Source organism: Triturus cristatus, chromosome 2_1 (genome assembly GCF_964204655.1).
Source record: "Triturus cristatus chromosome 2_1, aTriCri1.1, whole genome shotgun sequence".
Classification (NCBI taxonomy): Eukaryota; Metazoa; Chordata; class Amphibia; order Caudata; family Salamandridae; genus Triturus; species Triturus cristatus.
The window spans coordinates 470383758-470398627 of NC_140581.1; the positions used below are offsets into that span (position 1 = coordinate 470383758).

The 14870-nt window shown below is 41.5% G+C and overlaps 1 protein-coding gene across 2 annotated transcripts in view; it reads left to right on the plus strand.

Moving 5' to 3' along the window:
• CERT1 (ceramide transporter 1) overlaps window positions 1–14870 on the plus strand; it is a 944792-nt gene that overhangs the window by 305650 nt on the left and 624272 nt on the right. The window lies entirely within an intron of this gene.

The following is a 14870-nucleotide window of genomic DNA, read 5'->3' on the forward strand; positions in this document are numbered from 1 at the left end:
GAGTATGGAATAGAAGCCCCGCCAATAATCCGCCCATATTTGTCATAGTCTTGTCATTGTCCTTTGTAAGTGCTGGCTTCTGATCCTTTAATAGACTTCTTTGTCCCTCCTTAGTACCGCCTTGTCTTCATTTGTTACCTCCCATGAGGACTACTTCTTTTACTTTGGATGTTACACGGGGAGTCTTTTTTAGCGTGTAAGCACTATTTTCTTTAATGCGTTTCTCCTACTGCAGGCACAACAGGTTTCCTGCAATATTCATTGCGCCATGCACAATTTCACTTTCTGAGCAACCTAGGACAATGGCGGATGCTTCTTTGAATAGCTCTTGCATTTACAAGAGTTTGAGCCATTGGCATTGCACATAATACCTTTTATTTATGTGTTATTAAATCATAGAATAAAAGGCCTTGTCATTTACAATGCCGATAGCTTAAACTCTTGCAAATATGAGACCTATTGCATTGCCAATGCTTGTTTTTTGTATCATCCATTGTCCATTCCTTCCCTCCTGTTCGTTGCACATTCTCTCACACCTTCGCTCTTGTTGTCTTTGTTCATCGCCACCTGCCATAAAAGACGCAATGACACATCCAGCATTTTTAGCTATGCCGCACGGCAGCTGTGCTGCTCTAGAACATGGCTAAAACACATTGGCAAAGCCTTTTACTCTCACTTTAGCGAGACCTATTGGCCTTGATTTTTAATTTTTTATTTGCCTGCTTGCGTGCTAGCTAGTCCTAATTGACCACGCCTGCACTAAGCTGGCTTTTTGTGTTTTTAATGTAACCAAGAATTCTTATTAGATGGTGAAGGGTACATACAAGAGCATTGGGAGCTTCCTTTCAAATTCCGCTGTTGGAATAAGGATGCTGAAGTTTTCCCAGCCGTTCCGACTTCCAGAATACCTTGAGTGGGTCCCTAGTATGGAAAGATATTTTGTTGCACGTATCATGCAATCCATCCGTGGTGAATTTGTCTTGCTACTTGAAAGGCTCTCCGGCAGATGTGATGCGTACGATTTTCAGCATCTGTGGCGCATTCTGGTATTTGTTCATGCAACAGTAAGTTAATTTTAAGTGTAACATTCAGTATTTTTATTTGTTGAAAAAGTTGGTCAACCCTGTTCTATGAAGGACAAAACTCATACCATTTTTTGCCATCGTATGTTTAGAATTGGTGTCCTCGCCGCATGGCTATAAAGAGTATTATTTTATTTTTTTACTTAGTTCTGCAGTTTTCATGATAGAGGCTTTCACCATCATCCGAATCCTTACCAGGCTCCTCTTTCCTAGAGCCAGAAATAATGCTTAAACAAAATCAACGTTTGTTTGCCATTCTCTGGCACAGGTAGTTATTCAAGTACATGTTTGTAACGAAAGGTTTAGTTGTGGACCACAACATTTCTTGTGAGTGTACCACAGCCATCTCCCAAAAGGTTTGAGCCCCAGGGCATTCCCAGAGTAGATTAATGTATAAGCCCATCGTCGCTGGCGATTAGCAGGTTGCATTCAATGTGGTTTGAACAGTGTGCTGTATATTCTGTGTAGGGACTTGACCGACATCATTTTGATGTTTGTGGGACTAGTTTATTTATGCCCAGGGCCCTGGAATCTTCAAAATGCCTATACGAAGCTTCTGTTGGCCAATTTAGAAAGTTTGTAATATCCATTTCCAATATTAAAAGACCAAAAGTGATTACTGTTTTTTTCACTCTATCCTATGTTTGACATAGTTTTAGTTTGTAGATTCTACTACCCCCACCTGCCTCAGCCTAATGGGTATATGCTTTTATTGCCAGGACAGACAGACATTGATTTAATGTTAGGTGCACCATGCCATGTCGTCATAATCTATTACATGTTCTAGGCATTTTTCCCAGCTAAAACTAATGTTTACTTCATCTCTCCAAATTTTGTTTAAGTACTTACTTTGGTATAAAAAATTGGCATTTTCATAAATTGTTGTAACTGCTGTAATAAAACAGTGCATAATAGAACAATAATATAAGCATGCTCTACTTGACCATCTTAGAAAGGAAGCAATATTCTGCATGTTGGTTTTTGAAAAATGGTCTTCACCCAATGTCGCAGGCATTGACTAATACACATAACCCTGTGTGCCCCCCTCCCCCTAAAGTTTTTAGTGCTCATTTGCTAACCGTCTGAAGAGATTTGGCTTAGTGCAATTTGGCGTCAAGTCTACCATCAGTTGGAATTTATGTAGTGTCCCATATCACGGAGATCAAAACTACAGGGCTCCCTGTGGTGAATAGAATATTGTCTGCACAGTAGAGTAAGGTAATTAGCTTGCCCTCCCCTCTATACTATATTGTAAATACCTTCTTGGAGAAACATTGCAATTGTTTTTGTGCCTAGTGCAAAGAAGGAGGGAAACGTGTTTAAAAACCACCCCGCCCCCCTCCTGCCCTGTCCCACTTGCTACTCTGAATTCCGGCGACTGTCATTCACTTTTAAGGACTACAACACAAGATAGTTTTACCATAGTTTCATGCACTTAATTTGTCTTTTGTCTCAATCTCATCATGTTGATCTCTTTAAACGTTCAAAGCTTTTTTAGTGTCCTGTGCAGTCACAACTCAATCGTCGATGTGCCTCTTCGAGCTCGAAGGTGGAACCTCATGTTAGAATTCCTCCCTTTATAAACCGAGAGTGGTCTGAATGTACCAAAGTTAAGACTGTCTTTTAAATACTATTACCCAAATACTTTACCCAGGATCTTGGTGCATCTTTCCAGTAATTAAAGGTACACCTGCTGCACCATTCAAATCATGGCCCTATTGCCTGCAATGTAACTGCACTTGTCACTGCCTATTTAGTAGTTAAATATAGCAATATATGGTGTTTAGAGGGGTTCTGACAACTCTTGGTCCCTGTGCCATGGCACCGGTAGCACCATGAAATCCTGGCCCTACAGCACTTGTGACTCCCTGTTTGGTAGCAAAATGTAGCTATATTCTATGTTCAGTGGGGTCCCTAGAGCTTTTGGCCCCATTGTCACTGCACCATTAAAATAATGACTCTGTTGCCTGCAAGGTAACTGCAAGTGTGATTGCCTCTTTAAGAGTAACATATAGCAAAATTAGGCGTTTAGTGGGGTGCCTAGAGCTTTTGGTCCTACTGCACATGCTGTACCATTCAAATCATGACCCTATTTCCTGCTAGATAAATGCATTTGTGTTTTTTTGTTTAGTAGTCAAATTTAGGAATAATCTGGGTTTAATGGGGTCCCTAGAGCTTTTGACCCCAGTGCCACTTCACCTGCTTTACTATTTAAATCAAGTCCCTTTTAACTGTAAGATAACTGCACTTGTAACTGCCTGTTTAGTATTCAAATATAGCAATATTTGATGTTTAGTGAAGTTATGACAACTCTCAGCCCGGTGCCGCTACACTATTTAAATCAAGCCCCATTTAACTGCCAAGTAACTGCAATTGTGACTGTTTATATAGTAGTAAAACTATTGCATTATTAGGTGTTTAGTGTGGTTCTGACAACTTTTGGCCCTGTGCTGCTGCACCATCAAATCAAGTCCGTTTTAACTGCCGGGTAACTGCAGTTGTGACTGCCTGTTTAGTAGTCAAATATAGCAATAATATGTTGAGAGAAGTTCTGACAAAGTTTGGGCCCGGTGGTACTGCACCTGCTGCAGCATTTAAATCATGATTCGGTTAGCTGCAAGTTAATGGCACTTGTGGATGCCTGTTTAGTAGTAAAATATAGCATAGCTCTTGTAAATTAACTTTATTTTTAATGTGCAATGTTTATTAGTACATTTAGAATTTTATCGTAATAACCAAATAGATTGTTCAAAAACTCAATCCGATAATGCATCTGCTTTAACAACTAAGAAATAAAAAGCAAGCTTTCCAGCATACTGTTAGAAGCTGTCTGCCTTTTCCGTAGGAAGAGATCTTGCCTTGACAGTGAATTTGGCTCAAACAGTGTGAATAGCTTTAGTAGATGTATCGTAAATGCGTGCAGTCAGGGGACATTAACAAAAAATAATGTTCCACACAAGCTAATGAACATAGTAATTTGGCAGTGGAAACTGATGAGCCCCCTTTAAACTATATTAAAGACAAGAGATTTCACAAGCATAGCTCAAGCGCTGTGCTGGCGAAACTGGGTGTCTGGGTGGGTGGCGGGAGTTTAAATCTCCAAACAATAGGGTTGTAACAATCTTACAATTCAGGAAGTGTAGAAGCTGCTCTTCTGTTAGCTCCATCACAGAAAATCACTTTGTGTAGTTATTTCTAGGCCTGGGTGTAGTTTGCGGAGTTTTGCTGCGTGGAACTCCGTGAAGTTTCCCGAGTGCAGTGCGAACTGCAGTTTGTGCTGGTATTTCTGCCGCTCGGCTAGAAATTCCACCCGAGCGGCAGCTTGTGCTCGTGAACTTACTGTTCGCGATCGCAAACTTACCGCTCGCGGTTGCGAGCAGGGAAAAAACTCTGCTGCACATCGCGAAGCGGAGTTTTCTGCACTCCGCGAGGTCCGCGTAGTGCAGAAAACTCCACAAACGGAGCGAAATTCACCGCCCAGGTCTAGTTATTTCCAAATGTATTGAACGGTTCAGCCACATGTGCACATAGACGCTGGTAAGATAGTTATGTCTACATATTGCAAAGTCTTGTTTAAAATGCAGGGATTACTTGGTGATATGCCGTTCAGTATCAAATGTCAGATTGGCTGTTTTAAGGTAGAGCCTAGGCAGTGTGTGTGCCGTCTCTTCAAGAGCACTCAGGATGATATGTTGCATGGCTAAATACTTAAAAGGTCCCAAAGGCGAGACCGATTGGCTGTGCCAGTGCTTGTTTGGATCTGCGATTTCATCAGTGGTACTGCACAACGGGTAACTTTAAGCAGGGGGCATCACTGTTCATAGCAGCCTTTATTTACACGAGCCCTTGACCTCTACTTGACATTATCAGGTTGTTTGCATGTCAGTGACACGAGCTTATTTTAAACTTGCCCGTATTAAAATATAAACTTGTGGAATTTGCACGCCGTTTGGTTTAGTGCAAACTGTATTTGTTGGAGGTTTCATTTAAACGTGACCCATTTGCGACCTTCAAAGATTGGTTTCCCCTCAAACGGTCCATTGACGTTGGAGAGGCAGTGGTTGGCAGTGCAATGGCTCCATGTAAACGGCGATCCAGAAATGGTGCTACTAAGGATGTGGAATACATTTATCATTGTGACATTCCTCCGATAATGTCAACACGGGGCTTTCCTGTGCCTGGATGATTTCCAGAGTTTTAAGAGTTTAAACTCTTCAGGTGTTATGGACTATAAATAAAGAATTGTGCATAATGCGATGCCAGCCCTGGAGTGAAACGATGGAATGCATGCACCCCGTACCTTGGTGAATGAGGCGAAGAGAAGGCCACAGCAACAAAGTGTCTCACTGTGCATTATGTGTAGACTTTATGTATGAATGTAGTTATTTTCATCTTAATGATTAGACTATTAATAAATGACAGTTCATCTATTTCATATGTCCTTGCGTTCACTTTTCATAGGTTTGTGATTTTCGCCAGTAGTTGCGAACTGCTCATTGCGGGGTAAGTAGGGGTTGGAGGATGGGCCGCATGTTCTAGTGGGACCAGAAGTTGAGGCCAAGATTCGAAAATGAAGAGCCAGAGAATGCTGTCCAAGTCCACTGAGCTGCCAGATCTGCCCTACTCCTCTCAGCGTTGTACAGCTGTCATTTTATATAGTTTACTCAGTGTTCATTTCTCCACCTTCTCCTAGTGCTCTGACCACAATCTAAAAACATGCATTGGCAAAACCAACAGGTCCCGCTTTTCAACGGGTTTACCTGATCATCTGACTTGCCATTGCATTTTGGCAATCCCATGCGACCATTGGCAGAAAAAAGCAATGATCTGCCCGCATCCATTGTCACGCATGAACGGGTATGCATGGTGACCATTCTGCAGCCCCAGTGTGATGAAATGACTAATCAGCGCACACCTCTTATTCATGACAGACATGCTAGGTCCTGTTCTCTGTCTTCCCCTCACACAACGGGCAACATTTCATAACTAACACTTCCCTTACTTTGCTCAACTCCTGCATACATGTTCCCTCAGGACATACTACCCTTTATGTACCCTGTACCTTACATCTTGAGTTCTACAATCTCAGCACCTCTACCTACTATTTTCTTATTATAAAATCTGCCTCTGCTGTGGATTTGAAAACGGTTTTGGTATTAGCAATACCGTATCAATGCAAACTAACTTGGTTATAAAATGCCTTCAGTCATGACACAAATATCCACATGAGATGCAGTCCTTTGAACATTTAATCGAAACTAATAGAACTTTTAGTGTACTTCACCCATGCTAAATCTAACAAGAGCCTACAAATATAATTACTCACAGACCAGGCATCCAACTTTCTTAAGGCAATGGGTTTACTAAGAGTCAGTATCTCACGGTTAGTGAAAAAACTAACATTTGTTATCTGTTCCACCAGTTTTTTTTTCTAAGTACCATTTATACTACTTTAGTTTCCTGCTAACTTCCTTGATCTTTGTTTTCTTTAGATTGACTGTCAGACCATTTTTTGTGGAATATTTAAAACGTTGGTCTGAGTCTCTGTAAACAGATTTTTGTCTGGCATAATATGACATCTGTATATAGAAGATTAAATGTGGGCATAAAGCCCACATTTGGGTGATGGGATTTTACTTTATCTAGATCTGTCGAGAGGTCTACTAGGAATGAATTGAGTAGGTATGGTGCAAGGACATAGCCCTGCTTTAGACCCGCAGTGTCTCTATTTCCTTTGATAGCCTAGTTCCATCACCCATTATTACCCGCACCCTGGTATCTGTGTATAATAGCTATATTGCCTTTGAGAGAAGGCGGTATACCCCAATGAGATAGCTTGTGCCATAGGAGATTTCGATTCACGAAGTCGAAAGCAGCCTTGTAGTCCACATAGCACAAGTCAAGTGGCTGGTTCTTTTTCATTTTATCCATTATTATTGTTAGTCAGGCTGGTTTCCATACCTTGAAATTTTTAAAACCCTGTCTGGTTAGGAGGGACAATGTTGTTGTCATTTGATCATTCTAGTAACTCAGTAAGAAGCAGATTGACAAAATATTTAGCCTCAACATCTTGCAGGGTAACTAGGTGATAATTGTCCGGTTATTGCCTATTTCCCTCCTTAAAAATATAGTTAATTTTCGCTCCCCTCCATGAGTCCGGAATTGTCTCTTGCTGCAATGAGCTGTCGTATACCTGAGATAGCTTCCTTGACCAAAGTAATACATTTGATCCTTGAGTCAAGGATCCCGAGTGCAATGGTTTTGTTGCGTGGATAGGTTAATGTGACTAATTTTATTGCAGAAGATTTTTGGGAGCCTTAAGTCACTTTTCTCATAGTGCACAATCATCTATTCTCTTTAGTGTTCAATTAAAGATAATGTTGTAAAGATCAAAAAACGAAAATGATATGACCAGTATCTCACCAAGTTAAACAATCTGACTGGTTGATATTAACAGGATGAAGAATTCTACCAGTCTTTAGCCTGCAATATTAAGGTGCAGAATCCTTCCTCCGCTGGTATCACAGCTGAAAACGTTTGTGGATGTGTGCAACGTTCTCCAGGGTGGTTAATGATGTGCATTTAGGTATGCCCCATTCAGTGTTGAAATCACCCATGAAAGTGCTATTTGTACATCAAAAGGCCGCCGGAGTGCTAATCACTGACCTCAATTTTGATGTGTACTTGTGTGGGTTGTAGATGACATGCAGATGGGCTGTAAATGATGGTGGCAAAACGAGTGAGTCTTTTAGATTCAAAAGTGGAAAAGTTGTAAGTAGGAGCATATTTGCCAGCCTTGAACGCTTGTTTGGGGCCAAGTTCTTCATTAGCGACATGTCTAGCTTCTGGAACTCCCTTCCACTGTCTCTTGGAACCCAAATTCAATCTGCTCTCCTTCAGGAAGGTACTAAAATCCTGTTATGACTGTACCTTACCTGACTGTTTTAACAAATCATCCTGGGTGACATCCCCCACCTCTCTTGTTAACTTGCTTGTTTTTGTTTTTGCTTCCTCAAAATGCATTTTTCTTCTCCTCGGATGTAAAAGTATTATAGAGATATGTATATCAATAAGTCCATAATGCACAGTAATCAGTTAATTACTTCACATATTACATCACTCATGACCACTTCTATGACTTCATTGATAATCACTGCAACATTTGCAGTAAACTTATTGATGAGAACTGTGCATGGTGAGGGCGCGAGTTATAAGTTACCTTAGGATACACGTAATCATTTCCTTAGGGCACGAGTTAGTTACTTGAGAACTATAATTGCTTTGTTTTTGTGTGTGTAAATTCTGAACCGGACTATGTCCTTTTAACCTTTGTTTTTATCACACACTCACTCTCTCACCTGTCTAGTTCTCCTCTTAAAAACAGACTCTTCCCAAACAGCTACTGACTAAAGCAATATCAAGAACCTGAAAATCATTTTTCTGTAACTCCACAAATATGCTAGGGAGCAGAAATACAGATGGGGAAAGGATGCTGGTGCACTGTAAGGCGTGAATTGGGACGAAGCATATTAACAAGCCTCGGAGGTAGCCATTCAAGAGGTGTTCACACTGGTTCAATCCAAAATACTGCATTCTCTAATTTACGCAAACGCAACTTGTACATTTTGCTAAGGTCACACTAGATGGGTGTCTTTGTAAATAAAGGTGTGATGGAACCTTCCTACATGAAACCTAGGAATAACATCAGGCTGTGGCATTGTGGAACAGAATTGGGGAATGCCTATCCAGGGCGACTGAATTCGGCCATTGCTAAGATCTGGTGTGATGGCATCCCACCAAAATAAGGGGGAAGAAATGTATGGAACTGGGCGTGTACAAGCGAGAAACAACATTGTAAGGCTGTGGGGCGCACTAGTAGTGCCAGAATGTTATTCTTGTGAAACCATAGAGTGGTTAATGACGGCTGAAAATATCGTTTAAGGAAGGAAGCGATGGTAAGGAAATTTACAAAGATTTGCTAATATTGGGATGAAAGCCAGAGACGGTAGAGGAAGGAATAATTAAGTTTCTGCATAAATGCCAACCCTCTCGACTCAGGCGTTAGACTACCGATTTCAAGGCTAGTCTCTCGATTCCTTCGTGCAAATACCCGATTTCTCTGCAGGCATCTGCAGAAAGGACTGGTCTTGTCGACTCGGAATATGCACTGGCAGTAACCTGCTCCTGCAGGCCAGTGCACAAGATTTTTGGCATGCTCTCTCGGTCTGCCACAGCACTTTCATCGTATTTCTGACAGTAAAAGCACAAAAACAAAGTGTTTGCATTTCTGATATTGGATCCTGCAGCCGCACATTTGCAAGTCCCTTAGATGACAGTAGACCCCTTTCAAGCCTCAATGGAAGTTAATGGACGAAAGACTTTCTCCCGATTGTTTTCCTCTTCTACAATTCTGGCATGTATACAATATGTGCGCCAGAAATTAGGCGGGTGAGGGGAGAGGGTTGAATGAGAAAGTACAGAATGCAAGTAGATGAGCGACTCTCTATGCACAGGTGACAATGGGATTGATGTGGCTAATTGCTACTTGGTGTCTGAAATGATGGCTCACAGAAGATGCTATGGAACCTAAAAGACTTGCTATGAAATTTCCATCGAGAATTAAGGGCACATATACCTACCCAGAAATATAGAAGGAGTTGGAATAACGGCTAGGGCGGTCGACCTCGAATCTGGGTAACTGGGTTCGTGTCTCGGCAATGACGCTGAACATCCTATGATTCTGGGCAAATCACTTAATCTCCCCGTGCCTAACAAAAATGAATGTGTCCTCATGTAATGTAAAGCGCTCTGATACCCGATTCGGGTCAAGTTCGTGCTGTATAAAACTCTGTAAAATAAAAAAATATATATATAAATGTACTTATGATCCCGCACACACACGCTCATATGCATACTTACTGCTAAAATACAACGTAATTGTCAGGTGACAAGTTTGATTTCCGCAAGGTGGCTCAGGCTTTTAGTAGCACCTGCTATTTCCAGCACTTTCAAAAGTCAGAAACGTGGTATGTAGTAGTAAATACAATTACAACTATTTAATTCAAACAGATGTCAAAATACTGCATTTCTGTAATCCTTTTTCAATGAAAATAACTTTGCAAGTTCTGAAAGCTCTCGAAGCACTGCAAAATAAATTACAACTAAGTCTTAAATTTTAATTTTATAGCTCAATATATGCTTTGCTATTACATGCATGGGGCTAGCATTCGGTCGTCCGTTGTAGCTGCGGAATCTCATAACTCCTGTGCTGTGTTCTTGTGTGGTGGCTTGTGGGGGGTGGGTGTATGTGAAAGCGTTAACTTTCACAGGTATTTTGACATAAATGATAAATCAACACACTAAGCTCGTTGCAGGTTTGCGCATTTGGGGGAACAATCAAGAATGCTACGCATCGGCTGAAGGTGGAAAGATAAATGCTTTAAGCAAGCATGGTGCATGTAGCGTTAAACCTTAAGAGGATTGGAACAGTCAGATGCTTTGCTGAGTTAACCAGCCTACGGCAGCTGACAAGGGGGGCGTGGGGGTGGGGGGAGGGGGAGGAAGAGGTGTTTGGCCAACTGAAGAACTTTAACCCAATAGGCTTTGCGCGCCTTGTGTTTATCATTTTTTCTTTATTTTCGGAGCCGTAGTTTTCATCCGTTTATAGTGCCTGGTGCAGTTCCCGGTGATATTTGTTGTAGTTACTGGTTTTCACAGGTGCTCGGTGTGAGCTGCTTGCACGCATATTTACGTGCTCTGATTTAAAAGCATTTATCCCTTGTAATCCCCTCTAGAAATGTCCAGGCCTTTTTGACGCAACTCGCGAACGCCCTTTGGCCCCTGTTTTGACAAAATAAGAGTGTTCCTGCTGCAAATTGTGTTGTATAAGAATACATAATCCTTGTAACCCACCTTCTTCAAGTTTGATTGAGTTTTGGCAACGCAAATCACGAATAGCTTGGATCCGTATACTGTTCTTTTATATTGACACAGCCGCTCCTTGCATTGTGATGCTCCTGGCTTGCAGACAAGAGCTTGCATAGTGTTGGAGAGGGGGTGGGGGGAGCTTGGGCGGGACTTAGGCGGATCCTCTGGCAGGAGTGCTTTAGTCCTCCTGGGGGGAGTTTAGCGATGAAGCCCAAGTGAGCCAGTTTTGCAGGAAGGTTCAATGAACTGGACTGCACATTTCATTCTTGCCCTGGGCTTTAATGGCATAATTCCAGTTGCGTGTAAAAGCCCTTTGCCGCTGGCAATTTTCCCCAAAAACACTAGTTCACCCTGTTAACTATTACACAAAAGTCAACGAAGCATGCATAGCAGCTCCCTTACTCATGGACATGTTCTTACACACAGTCACACCTGAGACTGCAGTGTCTTTCCAATTTCAGCCTGGCCCACCGGTATTGTGTTAACTAGAATAGTCAATTTTTGCACAGAACGTGTTGAGAGATCAAATTAAAAGGCAATCTAGCTTGCTTACCTCCCCCATCCCCCAAATTCAGCCTTTTCTAGTCTCTCATCTATATTTTATAATTTTTCTCATTGTGTCCCCATCACCGAGATGACAAATAATAAGCATTTGCATTGCAATAGGTCTTGCATTTGCGAAAGTTTGAGCTATTCTCATTGTAAATGACCATGCCTTTGTGTTCTTGAAAACCGATAAATGAGAGGCCTTGTCATTCACAATGCCAATAACTCAAACTCAAACTCATGCATTGCAAATGCTTGTTGAACACAGTAGCAAAGTGCGACCCCACCTCCTCACACGAGAAAAGCCAATGGAAGATTAACAGCTTCAACAATTTTAAAAGCTGTTGTCAGCCAGGCATATGTGGCAGAGTATGCCTTACATTTCACTGCAAGTATCGGGAAGAGCCATTTCATAACCAACCACAGCTTTCTTTAACAGGTGGCCCACGCTCACAGGCTGTTGAACTCTAAAAACTCTGGCCTCCTACAGCACTGCGCACAATGCATGGCTGACTTCAAGCAGGCACACAATGGCTGACAGGGAGAGGGTGGTGACTTAAACTGGAACAACGGTCGAACAAACACACAGACAACGTGAGAGAGGACATGAGAGCAAAGGGCGTGTGGATGTTGTGAGGGCTGGGGGGCTTCAAGAAGAGAGACACCGGTTGCGAGGCTCTGCAAGTTTTGTGCTCAGGGAATCAAAAAGGAGGAAGGGGTAAGGGTGGGTGCATGATGGGAGGGTGACTGAGGGAAACGGAGATAACCCCGTAAAAAAAAATACGGATTCATTTGGAGTCCCGACGTGAGCACTGTGCCTTCCAAAAATAAAATGCAGACACGTCGAGTATTAAAAATTTAGTAAAACGATCAGGAAAGCCTGCTATTTGTTGCCTTTGTACAATTTCAATGGGGAAGGCAGATGCAGAGCGATGCGAGAATAGATGCGGCCGCCCTTACTGAAGCTGGCATCCCCCCGAGTGCTATGTATGTTAAGTAAGTAGTTCTCGGAACTACTAATAAACTCCTGAGTAAGGGCGCATGCAAGAGGTCCAGTCCTCATTGGAGATAACAGAAGACAGGGAGACACTAAGGAGGGACTAATAAGCCTAACAACAAATCAGAAGCTGGAATTTACAAAGGACAATGACACGAGCCAATGAAAAATATGGGCTGAGAGTAGGCGGAGCTTCAAGTCTATATCTCAATACAGCATGCCTCTCAGAGCAGGGCATGCGCTGTCCAGGCTCGACCTAAAAATGACAAAAGCAGCCCAGTCTAGCCACAAGCTGAGCAGAAGTGAAAAGTATCTATCCAGTGTAGTACTGAGAAATTGGATGATCTACATTTCTAGGACTGATTTGACAAAGTTGGACCGTTGCTTCCAAAGGGTTACTTCATAGTTTTAAGCAAATTTCTTTTTTTTTTTTTTTTGATTTACAAAGGACTTTGCATTGCTCCACCCTTTATGATAGCCTCAAGTTATGCACTGTTAGTTGGAAATAATTTTAAAACTAGCGAGGTAATTGAGCTAGGTAAGTCACCCTGGTCCATTTATGGAATATCTCTATCTAGACTCTATCATACTTTGGTTGGGCAGACATTTTTTAAGTTAAGCAGTTTGTCAATTGTGCTTTCTGTAAAGTTTGTATTGTGACCATTGGTGGAGAGATTATTTTTTGGCATCAACTGCCATTAGGAATCTATTATAAATCCATTGATGGAAAAACCCAACTCCTGTGATCAAATTCTCAGTGGCAAGGTTATGGACATGCCTAAGGTGTACATTGTCAAGCTATGCTTAAGCTATACATTTGCAAGAGGAACTACACAAATGTCCAGAAAACTTGATCTAAATTGTCGCCCGAAGACTTTGAAGCAGATTGGTGAAGTGCTTTTATTATCAACTTTGACTATTTAGTACACAATGGCAAACTTGTTTTGGATAAACACATTAAACGTATCCGAAAACATAATTGGCTACTAAACCCTACGTGCTCTGAAGTGTTTTCTTCTGAACCCATCTTCTCTTACAAGAGGTGAAGTAGTTTGAGAAAATTATGAGAATGGGGGTATTTTGACTGTGACAAACATAAGACATTTAGAGATTACCTGAAATTTACATCTCCAGCTTAATTATGGCGTTCTGTATTGTGATTTATGGTGATTCGTTTAGACCTCAAATGACAGCTAGAAGTATTCCCATATAGAATTTAGCCACTTACTGTTGTGGGCCTATGGTATCCACGTAGGGGGAAGAAATAGCTTAACATGGGTGAAATTAGACTGCAAAATATTAGCTCACTAGCTGCAAGGCATTTTGCAGCACAGATGGTATAGCCCTACTGGTATTGGTGGCATTAGAAGCAGTACATTTCTTCATTAGAGAGGGAGAATTTGATTATTACAAAGAACTGTGTTGGATCAGTCAGTTAAATAAAATTAGTTTTGTGCAACTGAAACATCAGGAATTTACCAGCTTTTTAAAACCCATTATGGATATTGTAGCTGTGTTTTAGGGGGTTTTCTTCCGATTTTGCAATCTGATTTATTTATTTGTGCTAGATTTATATATTTGGGCCATTAGAGTGGGGTAGGATTAGGAATGTTATGTGTGTATATATAGGTATGTGCATGTGCATACATATATACCCTTTCAGGCATAGTGACACATAAATTATGTAAAAAAGAAGCCGAGAATTCTGGGTCAACACCAGTAACACTCTAGATCTCCTACCCTCAAATGTCTGCTTTGATATCAAAGCCTTTAAGCATAGGATTCGCACAGTGCCATCCACTCCGAGATTGGAAGGGTATTGTTTTGACTTGTACTGGGTTCCCTTGTGTCTGGACAAAGCTATATCTCTGAAAAGCTCTAAAGAGAGCAATATACGTTTCAAGGGTTGCTTTTACTTATTTCAGGTTGGCTTGGTTGGTATTTTACCTATTCAGAGCTGTAGTACTGTGCCTGGAGTGGTAAAAGGCTTTTGTCATTTTACAGCTCGGCATGGATAGCACTGTGCTAATCCTATGCTTAAAGACTTAGCTGTAGAAATGGCAAAAGACTTTGTCCCTTTCTCTCGGCGTGGATGGCACCGTGCTAAACCTATGCTAAAAAGACTTTGAGAGTTTCGCTGGATTTGAGGGTGATCTATACAGGAACGGCTCTCCACCTAAACTTGGGAACTACCCAGAGTTCGCTGCTTCTTTTTTGCAAGGAGTCCTGAACACATATATCTATCTCAGTCCCGCATACATATATATATATATATCTTGTGTGATCAAGGCCAGGCTTTTCTGAAATGAGTTGTGGCG